We start from the raw sequence: 20,170 nt of genomic DNA on the forward strand, positions 1-20,170 counted from the left end.
CAGCTCCAATGAAAACATCCTTCCAAGACTCCCCTTTGCCATCAGAAAATATGGGTATGACAGCTTTCCTCAGCCCTGGCCATTCTGGACCTGGCTATGAAGCTGAGGCCTGGTCAGTGCTGCCTTTCTTAGACCTGGGGTTCCAGGGAGGCAGTCAAAGCCTCCTCTTGGCTCGGTGGGCATACGGCATTGCAATAAGAAAAGGGGAGACCCAGCTGGGTTGACACAGACAGAAGCTGCTGTGGTTAGGACCCTAAACACCACCATAGACTCGTGCTCTGAATGCTTGGTTCAGCTTTTTGAGAGGCTCTAGGAACTGCAAGAGTCAGGGCCTGGCTGGGTGGATTACTGATGCAGGCCGTGCAAGGCTGTACCTGCCACTGGTTCCTATTGTGCGCTCTGCTTCCTGGCTCGTGGTGATGTAAACAGCCTCTGCCACACACTCGCACTGCCATGAATGGAGTGGCCCGCCAGGCTCTCCCCACCACAAAGGGAGGGAGCCAACCATTTGCAAGGGCGAGTCAAAATAAGCCCTTCCTTTCTTTCTTTCTTTCTTCTTCCTTCCTTCCTTCCTTCCTTCCTTCCTTCCTTCCTTCCTCCTTTCCTCCCTCCCTCCTTTCCTCCCTCCCTCCTTTCCTCCCTCCTCCTCCCTCCCTCCCTCCCTTCCTTCCTTCTTTCCTTCTGCTCTCCCTCCTTCCCTCCCTCCCTCCATTTTTTTTCTTGTCAGATACTGTGGTCAGTGAAATGGGAAAGTAACCAACACAGACATCACTTCTGACGCCACAAAGACCAATCAGAACCCTCTGCTACCCAGGTGTGCACAGTTGGAGGCGATAGCGCCCATAGACCTGGAGGTCTTCTCACTACATTACACTCTCCGGGTGTAAGGGACACAGCAAGGGATCGCTTTAATAATGTCAAGACTCCCAAAGAGTCCTGTATGTTCTGCTGAACACCGCACTGGCTGACCAGGCTGACCAGGCTGGCCCTGACCCTGCGGGCAGCCATTCAGAGAAGGCTCCTGAATGGGAAGGAGGGTAGTACCCAACTGAGCAAATGCTGCAGGACACCCTTGGATAGAGGGTAAACTGAGGCACACACACAGGACCACCCTTAGAGTCACACATCCTATGAGTACACTTGTAAAGGGTCATGTGAGACACATGTACACACACATGCACACATGGACCTTAGGACATACCACACTGCTGCCCATTTCCTGTAGTCAGCCCCCTACTTGAGGAGGGCAATCCCTGCCAGTTTTACCTCTAGCTACGAGGCCTTTGTACCCTCCACATCCTGTGGAAAGGCCCCTGGCTCCCCACCTCCCAGTTCCCACATCTCAGCTGGTTTTCATTAATTTCCTTCAAAGTCCCCCAAAGCCATTCAGCCACGTTAGCCCGCTCCAGCTGCCAAGAGTTCTGGGGTGTGTCAGGGTGGGGGTCAGGAACACAGGGCCACATGGAGCTGCAGGGCTTCTCTGCTTCTGGGGCCAATAGCAGAGGGCAGGACTGGCCTGGGCAGTGGTGGAGTGGGGGAAGGGCTGGAAGGAAGGGCCTGGGACAGGTCAGATGAGGCAGTCCCCCACCATGGAGGTGCAGAGGGGCTGTCTTTGGGGTTGGTATTTCCTGGAGAGGGGACACTCTAAATTCCCCTGGAGTCTGCAGGCCCAGCTGTGCCTTGATCATGGTCAACAGTCTCATGTGCCTCAGTGCAGACGTCTGCACCCACTCCCTGGAAGCCATCTCTAGCAAGGTTCACTGGGCCATGATCCCTGGGTTCTGGGTGAGAGGGTAAATGAGGCAGGTCAGAAACAAGCAGTGCTGGAGACTCAGGACAATACGAGAACAGCTATCACACAGGTATCAGTGCCTAGTCCCACCCCATAGTTGCTCCCAAGCTCAGCCTGGACACTTCTCTCCTTCTACAAAAGACTGGGCAGTCTTGTGGGCTTGCAAGCATGTGCTGGGTGGGTGTGGTCCAGGCCACCAGTCTGCAGTCAGGGGCCTGAACTGGGGTCTTCTTACACTACCTTCTTTCCTCCCTGGCATATTCTCATGGCTGTAAAAGGCCCTATGTTGTGTCCATCCATCCCTTGTTCCCTCTCCCATGTCCTTGTTGCTTGGCAGCAATACTTCAAGTTTCCTCCTGGGAGTTGCCCAATCCCTCCTCTCAGTCCATGTTTGAGCACCTGGATTTAGCTACACCTGAAGGACTCCTCCATAGCCAGTCAGTTTGAGTCAATGGTATACTTTCTGCTAAGCTTACTTTGAGTTGTATGACTTTTTTCCCTGTGTCTAACTAACCTGAACTCATGTGGGGACTCACAGGGTGTCCTGCAGGGGACTCACTGCTGTGTCATGGGTCTATCACACATCCTCGGCTGTCATGGGGATTAAGCCTCCCGACCACACTAGACCTCATTTAACACCTGTTTGTCCCACCTTGGTTATCTGTACCTCCTTTCCATAGTGTCCCTTGGTGTCCATGCCCCACACCCACATTCACAAGGCCAGAAGGCTTAAGCGTTTGGTTATGCTTGGACCATGTGAGAGTGCTCAGGAACTCTTGTCTAGAAGATTCTAGGTAGTCACAGGGCCTGTCTTATAGCTGGGGCAGGGTCTCCTTGTGGTCCTCCCTCTCTCCAAGAGGCTGAGGAAAGGACACTAGGACACAGTCACCATGACACTGAGCTAGTTGAAACTGCACAGATGACCAACTCACACTGGTGGCTTGTCAACACTCCTGTCTCTCGTGCCTGTCACACCCTGAAGGGCACCTGCTGTTTTGGCAGAAGAATCTACAGTGATATGGCCTCCCTATAGCAGTATAGTCTGGCCTTGCTAATGTTCCTTAACCGTACAGAATGAGTGAGGAGCACAAGCAGATGGAGCCAGATGTCCCAGGGTTGCACTACCTATCTGACTGGTGGCTGGGTGTGAGGCATGTAATACCTCTATGGCTGCTTCTGTGAAAGGTTAAAAACAATCTACAGTAAAAACATGAGAACAACCATCACCGGGGATTCTGGCTGTTTCTGGAAGCAGTCAGAATTGCCTCAATCAAAAGCTACAGGTATGAAGGTGTAGACAGATCTCCCTGTCTCCCACTGCTCTTGAGACAGCAGCAGGTCTGCAGTTTGTGGGACAGGGGTCACCATGACCAGCCTGTCTGATTTCACTTCAGTTAAGATGTTCATGTGTAAGACCTGCCCAGAGGGTTTAGAGGCCATTGAACTGACTTAAAACAGGAAAGACGTAGCCAGCTAGGATGGGGCATCAGCGACTGTTCTAGGGCAACCATGACACACACTCACCCCATTGGGATACAGAGGAAAGCATCCACTTCAAATACAGGAGTGAACCCTTGGCTTACAATAGACTAGGGTGAATCTATACCAGGCCTGAAACTCTGGCGACAGGACCTTGTAGAGGGTCACCAGCTTGACCCTCAATTATGTTTTGGCCTCCTTTATCCTGTTGTCCCGCCTTGCCCCTCTCCTCTGTGAGCAAACTCAGCTTTTGTAGACTCTTATCTTCCCGGCTTTGTGTTCTCATATATGTGGCTGGTAGTTTCTGCTGCCATCTCCCTGGCGGGCAGTGCTTCCTGTTCTCAGCCACAGACAGCCACTGGTAAGCAGAGCCCTGGGATAGCTTAATAGAATCAGTGTCCCTGCAGCCTCAGTTTCCCCTCTGGTAAAACGAAGTGGTTAAGGGAGCCAGCCCATGGGGAGATGAAGCCGGCATGGTGCAGGCATAGACTCCATCAACTGCAAAGGAGTCAAAGCCGGGGTAAACATAAACCCACACAGGGTAAACTGAGACAGGGACACATCCATCTCTCTGGGGCTCTTCAGATGCAGCACAGCCATGTAGCACCCTCTCCCCACAGGCCCCTCCTCCCCAAAAGTCCTTCCTTGTACATTTGTGAATTTGTAGTCTGGCTGAAGTGTCTGCTCAGAATGCAAAGACCTCAGCATGGATAGGAGCAAGTCCTTAGCCCAAGAAGACCAGAGTGAATTTGCATCAGCAAGAAGCTCCAAGAGATAGGGCCTGGGACAGGGTCACTGCTATGCTGCTGGTGTTTGGTACAGTGCCCAGCAGATGGTTCTCACCTATCCACACATTCTTTACACACACACACACACACACACATATACCACACCACATATACACTTTTTTTTCTGTTTTAAAAGAGGTTGTGTGGAGTTGGTGACACCTACCCTCCTGATGCCAATGCTGTTTTCACAGCTAAGAGAAAGGGCTGCTCCAAAACAACCTGATCTCAGGCTCCCTGGCCTGGAGGTTCCATGACCCACAGCAGCCCAGATGGAGCTCCTTCCTGGCCTGGCTGGCAGGCAGGAGGATGATCCCAGGGAGACAGAGGCTGAGCCTGGGCCCTGGCCTGTCTGTGGGTCCATCTCTCTCACCCTTCCATCTGGAAGAGCAGCTGCTGTCCCTGCTGGCTAGTCCCTTAGCCTGGCTGTGAGCTGCTGGTCTGGGCGTGCACAGTTTTTTCTGGACTCCTGGTGGTGGGGTCATATAAATGTTAGGGCTCAGATGCTATGTCTCAGGACCACTCATTCATTATCCATCCATCGTATCACAGGATGGAAGTTCAGGGTCAACCCTTGGGTTGGGGTAGAACTAGAACCCAACTCAGGTCTGCAATCCCAGAAGGCTTTCTGTGGACTCTGGGCCTCAGCAATGGCTCTGGAACAAACGGATGGAAGTGTTTCCCCAGATGCTACCTGACCCCACATAAAGATGCCTCCTTGATGCCACCCTGACTCCAAGATCTGACTTTTGTATTAATTCTGGGGCAGCAATGATAAAAATCCCTGGGTTCCTGGAAAAGAATCTGGGTCCAGAGAAGTATAGGAGTAAGTTATGTAGTACACAGGTCACTGAGGCAGGGCCACCACGCTTCTGCCACCTGAAGCCAAAGCAGGGATGGAAGGTGTTCTCCCCACCACATCATTGTGTCCCAGACTCCTGTTTATCTGCTGAGCTCAGCATGGCAGAGTCCTGGGGAGGGGCGTGGAGAGAGGGGCTGCCGCCTAGGCTCCTGGCTCCGGCTTACCCATCCTGAGACTTCAGTGGGAGCAGCTGCTGTAGTTATCAGCACCCCCCCCCTGCCCTCACCAAGGCACTGAGTGGTAGATGCATAGATTCTGGGCAGTGTAGACATCATGGATGATTCAGACATCAGGTTCCTGTGTCCATGGAGCTCACTGGAGGGCAACCATCTCTGGCATGCCATGTCCCCTCACATATGCTCATGTATGCACGCACTCCCTGGTCATGTGTGGCTCCCAGACACCCACCGTAGGGAGCTTGTTTCAGTCTCTAGTGCTGCCATCTCCGAGGAACTGTCCTTGAAGTCTACTACAGGGGCTCTGTACCCACATCTGTCCCACTCCCAGATCCTTTGTCTCGGGTGCGAGAGCAGGGCTAGTGCTGAGGAGGACCCAGCGCCCGTTACCACTTCAGAGAGCTGGAGGCTACAGAGCTAGACCCCGAGTGCAGGATCACACACAGGTGTCAGAGCTAGGCCAAGCTGAGCACGGGGCCCTGCTCCTGTGTGTTCTTCCTAGACAAAGAGCGTCTGGCTCCTGTTTCATCTTTTCTCACAGGCTTTGTGCAGCTGCCTAATGAATGCCTCTGCCCACTCAGCTGCTGGGCACCCTGTGGACCTGCAACAGCCTCTGGCAGGGTGCATGAGGGAAGGTACAAAATTCTGATCTCCAGGGGCCTGTGCCCAATGGGAGGTGTGCACAGGCATCTGTACCACTGTTGATTTGGTGACAGTGCCCACACGCAGCTCCAACTGGTCTGTGGCACAGAGTCCCAGGCCTCTCCAGTGGGGTCCCTCAACTCTAAGGCCATGAAACCTTTGTTCAAATCTCTTAGGTCATAGAGTAGTACCCACCACAAAATGATTGTTTAAATCACCTATCCCTTTGTCATCTGTACATCTGTCAACGCTGTCTGTCTGTCTCTCTATGTACGCATCTATCTATCCATACATCTGTGTGATGTATGCCCCTGATGTCTCCCTCCCTACCACCTGCCTTCCTCATTGCTGTCCTTCAATTTGTCTACCTCACACACTGAAGACACACATTCCCATGTGTATGAATGCTAAATTCATGTCCACAGGATGCCAATATTGCTAGTTTAGCAGAGGCATGCCAAGAGACTGAAATTTACCACCCAGCCTCTCTTTGCTACCATTGTGTCTTCCATGGCAGCCATCTCAGTCAAGGCGACAGCCTTAGAGATTGTGGGACAAAGGGGTGCAGGGTGGGGAGGAAGGGCACTTGCACCCCGGAGCCCTGGGAGAACTACCGTACTGCAGGACTCAGGAATAGATGGCGCCTGGAGCTGGCTGCAGAAGAGCTTTATATAACAGATCAGGGCAATTGCTTGAGGTGTGTGGTCTCCGAGCTACCCTGAAGAGAGTCTCTAGAGACTGGAGCTAGAGTAGGTACACGCAGAGTCAAAGGACACAGCTGATTTTGACGGCACTGCTAAGGAACCTGGATACACCTCAGTCCAAACCCACTCAGTGCATGGATCTTGGGCTCACAAGATGGCAACTTCCCTTCTGTGGTGTCTGAATTGTATTTCTATTGTTCATACTTGAGTCCTGAATACAAGGACAGCCAACTAAAGAGCAGGATCATGGAGAGAAAGGAGACAGGGTCAAACGTACAGCAGGTCCTAGAAATGACAGATGAGCTTGGCGCTTGCTGAGAACCTCTGCCTACTGAGTGTGGGAACCTGAGGTCATGCCGCAGATGACCTCACTTGTCACTGCCATTTGAACAGTGTCAGCGGAGGGCCTCACTCTTCCCTGCCATTTGAACACTGTCAGTGGAGGGTCTCACTCTTCCCTGCCACGGTTAGCGGAGGGCCTCACTCTTCCCTGCCATTTGAACTCAGTCAGTGGAGGGCCTCACTCTTCCCTGCCATTTGAACTCAGTCAGTGGAGGGCCTCACTCTTCCCTGCCATTTGAACTCAGTCAGCGGAGGGCCTCACTCTTCCCTGCCATGGTCATCGGAGGGCCTCACTCTTCCCTGCCAAGGTCACCTGCACAGCCAGGGCTACAGCATTTGGGCACAGGTGCTGAAGACAAAGCAAGAGCTCTATGGATATGGCACCTGCTTCTAACTGATCCAAGCCAAGGACACCAGCTGACACATACTTTCGATCCGCCCCAGGTGTCAAGTACCTGTAGTTTCCCTGGGTTGTTGATGACCCGTGCAGAGTGCAGGAGACTGGCTTTAGAGCTTATGCATTGGTAGTCATCCTGAATGTCTGCGGGTTATGCAACCTGGAACATCTCACTTCAGTCTCTGATTCCCAAGTGGGAAGTGACATATTATTGTCACCTGCCACAGGACAGGCACCAAAAATCAGGGCAAAGTCCCACACAATGTATGATATAGTCAAGAATGGCATACTTAAACTCAATAACCCAAGTAATACATAAAAATATATAGTACACATACATGACAGTATGTATAGTTACATGTTATTTATGTAATAACATGCATAACATACAGCTATGTAAGTATACATGTTCAAAAGGATATATGAAATGTATGTATTTGCCTGCCCATTGGGCCCCCAATGGGCTCCCTATAGTCATAAGAGAAACTTTCTATTTGAAGCTCCCTCCAGGTGAAAGGTTGCTATAGACAACTCATTCCTGGGGGAACCATGGGAGGGATCCCAAAGCTGCAGGAGGCAAGCAGGCAGTAAAGTCTGGATCCTAGCCGGAATAGAAAGCTGGTACTAATAAAGATGCCGAGAGGTTGAGACGTAGTAAAGGTGCCTGTGGAATGGGAGGGAGGAAAGGCTGCTGAGAGGGTCGTGGCGGGTGCAGCAGACATGGGTGTCTGCAGGGATCACAGGCTGAGAGGCTCGTGGGTGCAGTAGACACAGATGTCTGCAGCGATCACAGGTTGCAAGAGGGGCTACACTGAACAGACTCTAGCATGTTCAGTGGGATTTAGGATCCTCTGACTCTGAACAACTGCTGTTTGCTGGTCTTTAGAACCAAGTTAATGACAATTCACAGCCAGCATCCTGGGAAACCACCCAGTGACAACGGTCCAAAGGGCCAGGGTTGGGCTATCTGTCCTGCGTCTTCCCAGGTCTGCCCCTCATTGCTCCCTGCCATGTGTGGCTCCCAAGATGCAACACACACAAACAGACCCTTGCCTCAAAGCTGGGAGTTCGTAGCTCAGATACTTAAAAATATAGATTCCATGTGGAATATAAGTGGTTTATTATAAATCTCACCCACCAAGGCCCTGCCACCCATCTCTTTCCTCATGTGGCCACTACAATTTCTGAAAGGACACTGGGTGTCACACCCATCTTGCACAGCTGGTGCAGGTGAGGATGTGGCCCCTCCTGCCTGAGGCCAACACTGCTCATGCTTTGGGAGCCCTGGTGATCTTGGCTAGACCCATGTCTCTATGACGCCCCTGAGAGAGTCTGGTGACATAGTAGAAGCTCTGCTTTTTGTGGGGTGCTAGTGTGAGCCTGCAGTGTGTAAATGCTGTTAGATCAGCTGCCAGCCTGAGCCTGTTCAAAAAAAGGCTGGGCCTGAGGTTCCAAGAGGTAATGTACTTCAACAAAGCTCACGGCTTTAGGGCTGACCCTACTCCAAGTCCCCTCCTGCCGAATGCTGACTGCTCAGCCTGGGCCAAACATACCTTCCCCCTTTCCCCAAGAGGGTCCCTGGCTCTGCCAGCACTGGTGCCCAGACCCTGGCCACCCAGGGCAGGCAGGCCCCTTGGAGACTTTAATTACTCCCCAGGCTCCAGCCTGGCATAAACACAGCCTAGACATCCAAGAAAAGCAGGCTGCCGGCACGGGAGCCTTTCCCCAAGCTAAATGCAGACGCCGGTGCTGGGCAGGCTGTGGGTACTCAGATAACAATCGGATGCTGTGAGCCCTGAGCTGACCCCAGGGTGGACATATTCCCACTCACCAGGAGTGACTGCCTGGCCAGGCACAAGGCCCCTGGCGGCCTGTCTTCCGCTGGGAGGGCACTTGGGGTGCGGAGGCAGGAATGAATGTGGGCTGGTTCAGTTCAGAATATATTTATAGACTGGTCACAGCTGCAGCCGAGTGGTGCCCACAAGGTCAGGTTCCTGCCGGGCCCTGTGGCCAGATGTTTACTGAGATTGTAGGGACCAACTTGTCCACCCACATCCCGACTCATCACACGTCCACACCCAGAGGCTCCTTTGTACCAGGTCCCCATTGGATCTGTAACTCGGAAGGGTGACAGCTCTTAACTGGTGTCATGGTCCAGGAATGTGAGAAAGAGGGCCAGTGTGAAAATCAAAAGGATCAACAAAGACATCAGCTACTCCTGTCATGTCCATTTGTTACCCACAGCTCTGTCTTTGGGTCACCTTAGCATACTATCCTGTGTTTTGAGCAGCTCTGACCAGAGCCTTCAGAGTGTTTGGACATTCTCAGAATTCCCAGATCAGCTGCCCATGCTCCAAAATGAGAGATTTCTCAGGGAAGCCTAGAGGTTGCTGTGATGCCCCTCCTACAAGGATGCAGACTCTTGGTTCTCTGCAGGCCCAGAAGCCTTCTCTCCAGTAAGTAGTGTCAGTCAGCCTGAAAAGCAGATCCTGGCCTCCTTCATGATCATGATGTCCCTAGGACAGCAATGGAGACAACACAATCTGGGAGGCTTCTCTTGGTCCACAGATACCTGGGCATGCTGTCCTAAGAGCTTTACCCAGACCAGGAATGCCAGAGCTGAGAGACATGGATGACTACATTCCCAGCACATGAATAAATCTAGAGCATCCTAAATTCCCATGGAATGACTTGGTGACTTTGACCGACAATACTTCTGATCCCCTTCATTGGTGCTAGGATGTCCCCTTGGGTCTCAGCATACACTCTGGACATCTTAGTTCTCCAAAAGTTGCTCCATCCTTCCTCTCTATTGAGAAGTTAAGGAAATAGGCTCTCAACAAGTGGGGCTTTGCTGGGGCTTCAGAGATAGTGGTAAAATGGGGTCCACAGCTCCATTCCATTCCATTTGCTAATTCCTGACAGCGACCCAGAGAAGAGATGGTGTGGACTGAGTTCTTGGGCAGTGGTGTGGGTACAGACAGGAGCTGCGCATGAATAGCTGTGGACAAGAAACACCAAGAGTTCAGGACGACCCATAGAGATGTATCTCTGGGTCTTTGCACAAGCTGCTTCCTTTGTTTGGATTCCTCCGTCCTATTACGAATGCTTCATGAACTTTCGTCATCCTTCAAAATGCAGCTCAGAGACCTATAGCTCCAGGGAACCTCTCCTGGGTACTCAGGCACTGAACTGTCTTCTTGGTCTCTGTTAGCTACCTGCTCCAAAGGGAATGGCAGTGTTACACCTCACCCTGCAGCAGGCCAACCAGCAGCTCAGGCGATTCCTGAGCAAAAACACGAAGAGGCAGACCCCTGGATGTTAGTCAGCAGGTGAAGGCACTGGAAACTCTCAGCACAAAGCCATGAGCCAACCAGGTATAACGACAAGTGGAGTCACAGATTTATAAGGAGAATGTATCATCCAGCACCAACACACAGAAAAGTAAAACTCTTTATCTATGTACAGCAGCCAAGATGAATGGCCAGGGCTGGGGCGATGACTTAGTCAAAAAGGTGCTCACGGTGTATGAGAACCTGACTTCCATCCTCAGGACACACAAGAAGTCAGGCATGGTTGTGCGTGCTGGTAAACCCAGCACTGGCGAGGCAGTGACAGGTGGAGTCCCTGTCAGCAAGCCCAGCTGAATCGGCCAATTCTGGGCCAGTAAGGGACCCTGTCTCAAAATAGCAAGGTGGATTGTAGCTGAGGAATAATACCTGAGGTTGACCTCTCTCTCTCTCTCTCTCTCTCTCTCTCTCTCTCTCTCTCTCTCTCTCTCTCTCTCTCTCTCTCTCTCTCTCTCTCTCTCTCTCTACACACACACACACACACCCCTACCTGCCATAGTAAGTAGACATTCATGCTTTTTGGATGAAGTATGTCCTGGCCACACAGTGTTCCGTTCTCAGGTTGGAACAGAGTAGGTATCACGGGCCTGGGCTGACACCCACAGAACAAGCCCTGGGTGACAAAGCGCAGCATGGATCTGGTGGCCTCACACTAGATCAGTTCCTACTGGAGCAGCACTTTACAGAGAAACTTTTTGTGCGAGCTTCTAAGAGCACCTGGGCCTTCCAGCTGCGCACACATGCACAGGTCCTGGGCTCCTGATGGCAGGCATCATGAATCTGTCTTGGCAAGTCCCTTCACCTTCCGTTCCTCAGTTTCCTCGCCTATAAAACAGGGCAATAGCAGCCTGCTCCTGGGGAGATGACCAACTCGTGTAGAGTCCCAGCGTCCCTGCAGGCCCTGGTCTCGGCACCTCCCCCTGGCCACTCTCTAGACCCTCAAGGTAGGGAAGCCCCTGCACTGGATCAGGCTCCAAAGGCTGTCATGTTCTTCCTGTATTTCCTAGAACTCCCTTGGAGTCTTTCTCCTCATCTTCCCCACTGAGGTGCTGGTTCCGTGCCTCCTCCCCAACCAACCTGTGTTCCTGTCACAGCACTTGTCTCAACAGTGCAGCCTGGCTTCCCGGCTCTCCCTAGATCGGTGCTTGGCACCAGCATTAGGGCTCTGTCATGTAAGCCTCAGACCTCTCCCTATCAAGCCCATATCCGCCTGGCATGGCTGCCCAGGCTATGTCAGCAGGAACACGTGGTGCAGTGCCAGTCTCCTGTCTGAGGCCCACAGGGTTTAGGCAGCCTGGCCTAGTCCCCTTGACCATCACTACTTATCACTGGGTAGCTTGGGGCAAATATCTCACCAAGAGCTGTGTGTATCCTGCCCACTTGGTCTGCCTCTCCTGAGTGCATTATCCAGGGCCAGGCCAAGATCTGCAAGATGGATCAAGGACCCGCTGGGATTGAGACAGGCTTGAACAGTCCACCTGACCTCTGACAGTCCCTGTCTAGGTGCAGTGCAAGCTCTTCCACACTCAATGGCAGTTCAGAGTGTCCCCCCCTCCGTCTGATAGCCGCTGTCTGTGACACACAGTGACCCTCGTCAGCTGTCAGGTCCCTTGAAGGAGGCTGCAAGAAGGATTGACAGGATGTGGTTTCTGATCATGTTCTAGTATCCCTCCTCAAGGCCCAGGCTCCTGGGTAGCTTGGGGTCTCATGAGAAAGTGGAGGCTCCAGCCTCTTAGGAGGGACAGGGTAGAGCCTCTTACAGGACAGAACTGTCTCTTAGATATGGCTCAGAGTTCTCTGAGTGCCTTAATGTCTCCATCTGGAGCTGACTGGGAATCCAACCCTGAACAATGCATTATTCACTAGAGTCCATGGCCCTCATCCTTAGAAAGGAGTAAATGGTTCCTACTGTTCACTGACTCGTGGGGATGTGACCAGGCACAGGCATGCTGGGAAACAAAGTTTGGTGGCTCTTCATGAGCAACCATGGGCCCAGTACCTTCACTAGGGACGACTCAAGAGAAATGAAAACATACGCCTACACAAACATCTGAACACAAATGTCCATAGCAATAGGATGCACAATGACCATGCATTTATTTACTGCAGTGACAGGCACATGCTACCCAAAGCAAGACACTGTCCAGCCGGACCCAGGCAGAAGCTCCGAGGGAGCCTCTCCAGCTCTCCATGAACACATGACATTCAATGAGGGAAGCCAGACACAGAAAGCCGCAGAGTACGAGTGTACGTACATGAAATGTCCAGAATAAGCAAATCCATAGAGTTAGAGAGATTAGCAATTGCTGGAGGCCGGGAGGAGTTGGGGGAGGGGATAGAATGTTCTAGAACTAGATCGTGATTGCACAGCTCTGTGAGCATACTAAAGTCCACAGAACTTTACACTCTGTGTGTTAAGTGAGGGGGTAAAAACCCTGCTTTGTAGGCTGCCCTGGACAGTGATGGTACCCATCACAGCTTGCACCCTACCCTCTGACAAAAGGGCTGTTTCTTCCAGGACCAGACCAGCAGCCTGGCTCCTGGCCTGGACAGCCACAGTCTCAGCACTCCAAGCTCCTGCTCCTGTGGTGCTCAGTGGCCACATCCAGGTCCTGCAGAGCAGCCTGTTTACACAAGGCCAATTGGCCCAGTGGCCCCCGAGGAATGTGGAAAATGCCGCTCAGGGGCGCTCCTAACGGTCACATTTTGCAGGGGCTGCAGTGCCCCAGCTGGTTGGGGCCTTGACTGCTGCTCATGAATGTTGACTCTGTTAGGTGGCTGGCTGAGATGCCAGCCCTGGAGCAGCCAAAGACAGGACAGACACTGTGAGAGGCAGCCAGGGGACGGAATGTCCCCCATTCTGCCATTGGCACTGGCACCAGCAGGAGGGGCTGGGATGGGGGAGCTTCCTCAGCCTGTCTCCTGGGCATCATCTCCAGCCACTCACATGTGAGGCCATTTACCATAGCTCTTACCTGCCTTTGGTCTCTCACAGTCAGTTAAACAGTCTGTTCAGTAAGGTAGCGTCCTAGGTCAGGGAGGGGGTAGGCAGAGTGGCCTCCCATTCCTGGCCACTTTTATGGAGTCCATGGCTCCAAGCTGTCCTGGTCTTGCATACTGCAAGGGCCAGGAGAAATGAAACTAGGCCTGGAGCTTGGAGGCCCCCAAGCTCAAATTCTTCTCACCCATGGGGCTTGCTCCTCTGATCTGGAAGAAACAGGACTGAGCAGGGTGGGGTGGAGGTGAGAGTCACCTAGAGGAAAAGAGGAGAACTGTGTTCCCAGTCCCAGCAGACAGACCCCTTTTCCTTTAAATGGAGGGTGATGGGGAGGTTTAGAATGGCTGGGTGTTGGGTGCATGGCCAATGTCTGTAGACAAGCCTCCCTGTAGCCTCTCCATGCTCATAAGAGAGCTTAGCTTGGGCGTTGCCTCCCTAGAGCAGGCTCCATTTAAACAACAGTGTAATTCCCAGAGACCACTTCAATCCTGCCAGGCTGGACATGGAAGCATAAGGTTTAAAGACAAGTCACAGCCCCCAGCTCCACTCTGCCAGGCACACTTGCTCCAGTTTGGACTCAGTACAAGCTTCTGCAGCAGCAGCAGAGACGGGCAGAGATCAGCTCTGAAGAGCATCTGGAGCAGGAACTCCTTGCTGACCACAGCCAGTCCAGGTCTGCAGCACCTCTGGCTGGGTGTGGGGAGCCTCACTGCCTGCCTCTCACCCTTCCCCACACCATGGGGAAAGAGATGTACACTAAAGACAACACCCAAGGAAGGAATCCCAAGGCGGAAATGATGGCTGCCTTGACTCTTTGGGTCTCTGGGAAGGGATGTCATTTCCCAATATGCACAATCGACTAGGCTGAGTGCAGTCCTTGGAAGCAAACACAGCCCCTCACATACAGCACAGACATCCCTGGGCCAACGTGGGGATTGGACATATAAGATGAAATACTCCTCTGGGAGGAAACAGTCTGGGGTGTGTAGAGTCTTGGTGACCAAAGCATCCTAGTGCAGTGAACAACCACGCAGTTGTACTTTTACCTTTCTGCCATTGAAGGTGGTAGACTGTTGGCAGACTTCATGATGGGACTGGAGGATTACACTAGACAGCTTCTACTGCCCCAGCCCCAGCCCCAGGGTGAATGAATGACAAGCATAAACAGAAAGCGGGAGGCCAAAGAAACCTCACCTCAACACAAAGCCCAGATCCCACTTGGTATCCCCTTCCTGCTATGCTTGGGTCAGAGTATGCTGGGTCAGCTCCACAAAGAATGGGGCTGGGGGTGTTGGTCATAGTCAGAGGGAGCAGAACATTATTTGGAAATGAGCTGGACCACGTTGGGAGTGTTGTTCCTTTGGGGGAGGGGACACCACTTCACCTGCTCTGGTGATGGTCAGTGCGGACAAGGACAGAATGGGAGTTGACCCAGGTAGGAAGGGAAATGAATGCCCTGAGGTTGGACCCCATGGCAGATGTGGGGGGTGGGGTCTGCACTGAGGGCGAGCTCACTGTCACCATTCTCTTTCACCCAGGAGTTCTGGAGGAAACGAGGTGAAGGTGGGCAGATGGAAGGCCGGTGATGAAGAGAAGACGCCGATACTGTTGTGTGTCCCTGGCTACTGGCCTCCATGTAGACCATCAGCTGGAACCTTACACCCTCACTGGTCTTTCCCATCATCCTTCTATCCAGGCCCAGAGAGGTTTGGTGACTTGCCCAAGGCCACACAACCTGTCACTAATGTTCCCATCCTGGGCACTCTTCTGAAGATATGCCCCTCCCCCGCCCCCACACTCGGTTACAGCTCTAAAGGAGGAAGCAGACACAGAAATGAAATTCTCAAGGGGTGTGGGAGGGCTCGGAAGCACAGGCTGCAGATGAGTGTCAGTAAGTGTGTGACTTGGCCTCTGCTTCCAGGCCACCCTGGTATTTAGCAAGGGTGAGGGGCATGCAGAGACCGAGGGCATGTCTCCTGAGGGCAGGTGGCAGGATGCTTCCTGGCCTGCAGTGCCAAGTCAGGAAAGTTACACATTCCAAAGACTTGGTAGGAAGTGACATACTATTAACTTCTTTCTCCAAGGGCAGCCCTGTGAATTAGCTTAATGTGCTGCCTGTCACTCCAGATGATTGACAGCTAGGAGCTCTGGACCAAACTTAAACAGATCCCCAACCAGTGGCAGGCCGGCGGACCCACACTGCAATGAGGAGTGAGATTCCATCACTGCAGGCCAATGACCTGGAGGGTGAGGTCTGGAGGAGACTAGAGCACTGATGAGGTCTGTAAGTTCATGACCCTAGAGTCCTCTTTGGCTTTGAAGTCCTGGGACTTGCTGACCTGCATAAGGCCCTGGGACACTGCCAGCTGGGAGTCCACTCACTGGCTCTCACCCGGGCCCCACCTCACAATGACCCTGGGCTGTTCTTCTCCCATTCACAATTCGGAAGACACACTCTGTTGGCTCTGTACAGTAGTCTGGGACCTGTCAGGCCAAGCTCCTGGCAGAAGAAGGCTGGCATCTTAAAGGAACTCTTGCCCAGCTCCTGCTCTCCCCAACTATCCCTGTCAATACGTCCAGGCATTTTACTTGCTTGTCTTGTTATTTTCCGGACTTGGGTGTTGGCTGAGCCAAGACAGTTGGAACAGTGCAGGAAGCAGAGGCCTCAACACACCTTTGTCCCTCTAACAGGCAGAACTGAACCAGAGTCAACTGGCAGTGTGGGTAGGCACTGTCAGCACCGCTGCTGCGTTCCAGCTGTGCGACACGGGCCACTCCGGCCCTCACTTTCTTCATCTAGAGCATGGGGTCCCACCCATCTCATGACTGAAGATTAAATGCAGTAGTAACACGTGGCATAGTCCCCATACAGTCCGGTCAGTCCAGCGGGCAGGGAAGCAGCCAATTGCCTCAGCTGGAGCCCGAGTCCCACTCCGCAGCCCAGCTGCCCCGTTTCCACCGTCTCCCGTGTGCATCTCTGTCTCCACCCCGGCCGGGATCCGGGGTACAGGACAGGGTCTGAGCGGCCACTGAAGTCGGGATGAATCCCGATACCCTCCCCTTCCCGCCATCGCCACGAGGGGCGCAGTGTCCCCGCGGTCGGCTTAGCTTAACTCTGTGGACTTCACTAGCGGAGCTGCCCCAAAGTAAAGGGTGGGTGGGGGCGCGATGGGCCTCCAGGCGGAAGCAACAGCGTGGCGACCCTCCAGTCCCCTAACAGGACCCCATCCCGCCCGCGGCATCGGACCTTAGGATGTCCCGAGCTGGCGGCGGTGGGGTCGCCGATGAACGGCTCCAGGGTGCAATGAATGAGCCACCGCATCACCTCCCATAGCCCCGTGGCTCCGACCCTCCAGGGCGCTGGCGACTCTGGCTCTGCGCTTCGCAACGCGCCGGCGACATTGTCAACCGCTCTCCCAGGGCCCCAGTCAGGCCGCCCCGTGTTCGGTGCTCGGCGCAAGCAGTCTCACTGCGAGTGGGGACCCGAGGCCGGCCGTGCGCCTTCAGCGCAGCGCGGTGACCGCGCCCGTCCCCGCAACTCCAGCGCCGCGGACTCACCTCCGCCAGGGCCACACGCAGCTCCAGCTCCCGGGACGCGCGGGGCGCCCGCGCCCGGCCCGCGCAGCCCTAGCGCTCATCTCCGCCCGCAGCGCCCCGGTCGCCCGCCCGCCCGCCGGGCACCGAGCCGCCGCGCTGCGCCTGGGGCGGGGTGCGAGGAGAGGGCCGCCTCCCGGGCCGGTCCGCGGGCAGCGCTCGCGCGGAGGCCGGACGCGTAGCCCGACAGCAGCGCCCCGGCTTGGGTTACACGCTTGCCCCCCGCCCCGCCCCGGCTATTTTTAGCGCGGCTTTTCCTAGGTGTTGGTTTCATGGGATCCACCTAGCCACGCCGGCCTGGTGGGAAACTCTCCGGCCACCAAACCCCCTCCACTCTCCTTGGCCAGTTCTACAGCTGGCACGACGCTGGGAGGAAAGCCTGGCTTCGGCGGCGCAACTTTGGCAACAGCTGCCACCATTCCACCGTGTGGCTTCCAGTGGCAGCTTTATCTGTCCCTCTGTCGTCCCAGTTCCTGGGCCACCAAAAGCAACTAAACCTCCTCCTCTGGCTTCTGGCTGGAAAGGTCAGGAGGTAGGGTCACAACTGACACCTGTTTAAGGGAAACTTCAGCTTGAGCAACCTCCGATCCCCCCACCCCCAAGTCTGGCACTCCACGGCGGCGCTGCTGGAGTAGATGTCCGGGGCTCTAGTCATGAAAATGGAGCTTGCAGTCCCCAATCCTGGTGGCTTCCTGCTGGGCCCTCATCCAGCCTTGGGCTGGGCACTTTGAAACAGCGGGGAGGGAAGGAACCATTTAGGTCCCTAGAGAGGGAGGGGTCCCTTTAAGACCATCTGACATCTAACACATGAACCTAAGCGTCACAGATCAGGGGCCTGACAGAGGCCACAAAGCTGGAAGACGTTATGTTAAGATGTTGAGCTCAGCATGAGGACGAAAGTTCGATGCCTCAGCAAGGTGTGATGCGTGTTTGTAATTCCAGTGCAGGGGAAGCAGAGCCAGGCAGAACCGTGGGGTTTGCTGGTCAGGCAGCCTAGTTTAATTGGTGAGCTCCAGGACAACAAGAAATGCTATCTCCCAAAACAAAGTGGACAGCATTTGACAAATGCCACGTGAGGCCCATCTCTGGTTTCCATAGGCAAGCACACACATACAAGATGTGAGCTCACAAACAAGGTGCAGAGAGAGACAGAACCATTGAGGTCACTCCCCACTTTAGATGATCCAGGTCGCTGGCGGTGGATTTGTGGGCTTCTAAATGGTAAATGACCAGCTGAAGGCTCTTCACAGAAAGAGACCCTGTTAGAGGAGGCCCTCCAACAGCCCCACCCCCACCCACACAGTGGGTCTAGCTGCCACTCAGAAGTTCCGGTTTCACGCCTCCTGGGAGCACCTTTATCATGCAAAGCAAGGCTCTGCACAGGCTTCCAGGCTGCTTCCTGGGAAACTCCTGGCCTTGGGCAGGTCCCAAGGCCTGTACTGAACAACTAACTCACCTGTGATATGCTATGAGCTCTAGTGAGCTGCAGAGCAAAGTCGATCTTCCTGGGACTTTTCGGCACGGCACCTGACAGAGAGCCAAAACTGGCTGCAAATGTGAATGGAACCTGAACTGGGGCTGAGAGGCTCCCACACTGCCCTGTACCCCAGGCCTGGGGCTCCCACACTGCCCTGTACCCCAGGCCTTGGGCTCCCCACACTGCCCTGTACCCCAGGCCTGGGGCTCCCACACTGCCCTGTACCCCAGGCCTGGGGCTCCCACACTACCCTGTACCCCAGGCCTGGGGCTCCCACACTGCCCTGTACCCCAGGCCTGGGGCTCCCCACACTGCCCTGTACCCCAGGCCTGGGGCTCCCACACTGCCCTGTACCCCAGGCCTGGGGCTCCCACACTGCCCTGTACCCCAGGCCTGGGGCTCCCACACTGCCCTGTACCCCAGGCCTGGGACTCCCACACTGCCCTGTACCCCAGGCCTGGGGCTCCCACACTGCCCTGTACCCCAGGCCTGGGGCTCCCACACTGCCCTGTACCCCAGGCCTGGGGCTCCGATCACATTTCTGCAGCATCATTCTGGGTCTGAGGACCCAGGATCCCCTGCTCCTCAGAAAACACCCGGAAAGGGTCTGAGCAACTGTGAGTGCAGGGGTGCCTCAGCAACAGAACTTCCTAGCTGCTACTGCTGGAGTCCCCACCCCAGAGACTTTGGATATTACCTTCTTTTCCTTTTGGTGTCTTTTTGGACTTTAAGAAAGGTCAGGATTTCAAAATACACCAGTGTGCTTGTGTGTGCACATGTATCTGTGCATATATATGCATGTATATGTGTACACATATATGTGTGTGCATATGTGTACATGTATTCATGCATGTATATGTATATGTGTGCATGCATGTAGTGTATGTATGTGTTTCTCTAGCTGTGTGCCTCTGGACACTGCCCAAGCTACAGACACAATAGACATAGTCATCGGTGTCCAAACCTGTTGCCATAGCCTTAACAGTGAATGGACCCTGTGCTTTCTGGGGCCAGGCAGGTATGAGGCCTACAACCCTACTCTGCTGCTCAGGAGGCCACAAGCATGGTTGGCCTCCTCTGTTCTGTGAGCTTCTGACCCTTTTCCAGGCTCCTGTGCTGCGTTCAGGCCTGTTTGGAGGTAGCCCATACCCTTTTCCACATCTGCCTGTGACTGACCAGTGATGTTAAGTCTGACACAAGTGGGACCAATGTGATGCTGTGAAGCCTCAGTGTGCTTGGGATGGCTGGGGCAAGGTCTCCTCCCACTATAGACATCAGTCGTGTGAGCACAATACTGTTATGTGGCTTTTCTGGGTGACAGGGTCCTCATGGATGCCTTGGGCTTACTTCCTCCTCAGTCCTGAACATGGGCCAGAGTTCCTGACAGTGTGACCTGTTTACCCTGGGAGGAGCTGCTGGGGGGTGGGTTGTGGTGGTGTTGGGAGAAAAAGAGGTTCCTGGGGATCATGGGACTCTCTGCTCCCACCTTTCACCACAGCATCAACTGGGAAGAGCTGAGAGCCCTGAACTTCCGCTCTCCAGGGCAATTATGGCCCAGCGATAGTGGCTAAC

At 54.0% G+C, this 20,170-nt stretch overlaps 1 protein-coding gene across 1 annotated transcript in view; it reads right to left on the reverse strand.

Annotated features, from left to right (window-relative positions):
* Znf469 (zinc finger protein 469) overlaps positions 1-17,254 on the reverse strand; it is a 41,674-nt gene extending 24,420 nt beyond the window's left edge. The window contains exon 1 of the mRNA XM_040735581.1: positions 17,086-17,254. The gene's annotated coding sequence lies outside the window, so the exon portion shown is untranslated. The remainder of the gene's footprint in view (positions 1-17,085) is intronic.
* Positions 17,255-20,170: the final 2,916 nt, after the last annotated feature.

The sequence above is a fragment of the Mesocricetus auratus genome, unplaced genomic scaffold (assembly GCF_017639785.1).
Source record: "Mesocricetus auratus isolate SY011 unplaced genomic scaffold, BCM_Maur_2.0 Super-Scaffold_6723, whole genome shotgun sequence".
Classification (NCBI taxonomy): domain Eukaryota; kingdom Metazoa; phylum Chordata; class Mammalia; order Rodentia; family Cricetidae; genus Mesocricetus; species Mesocricetus auratus.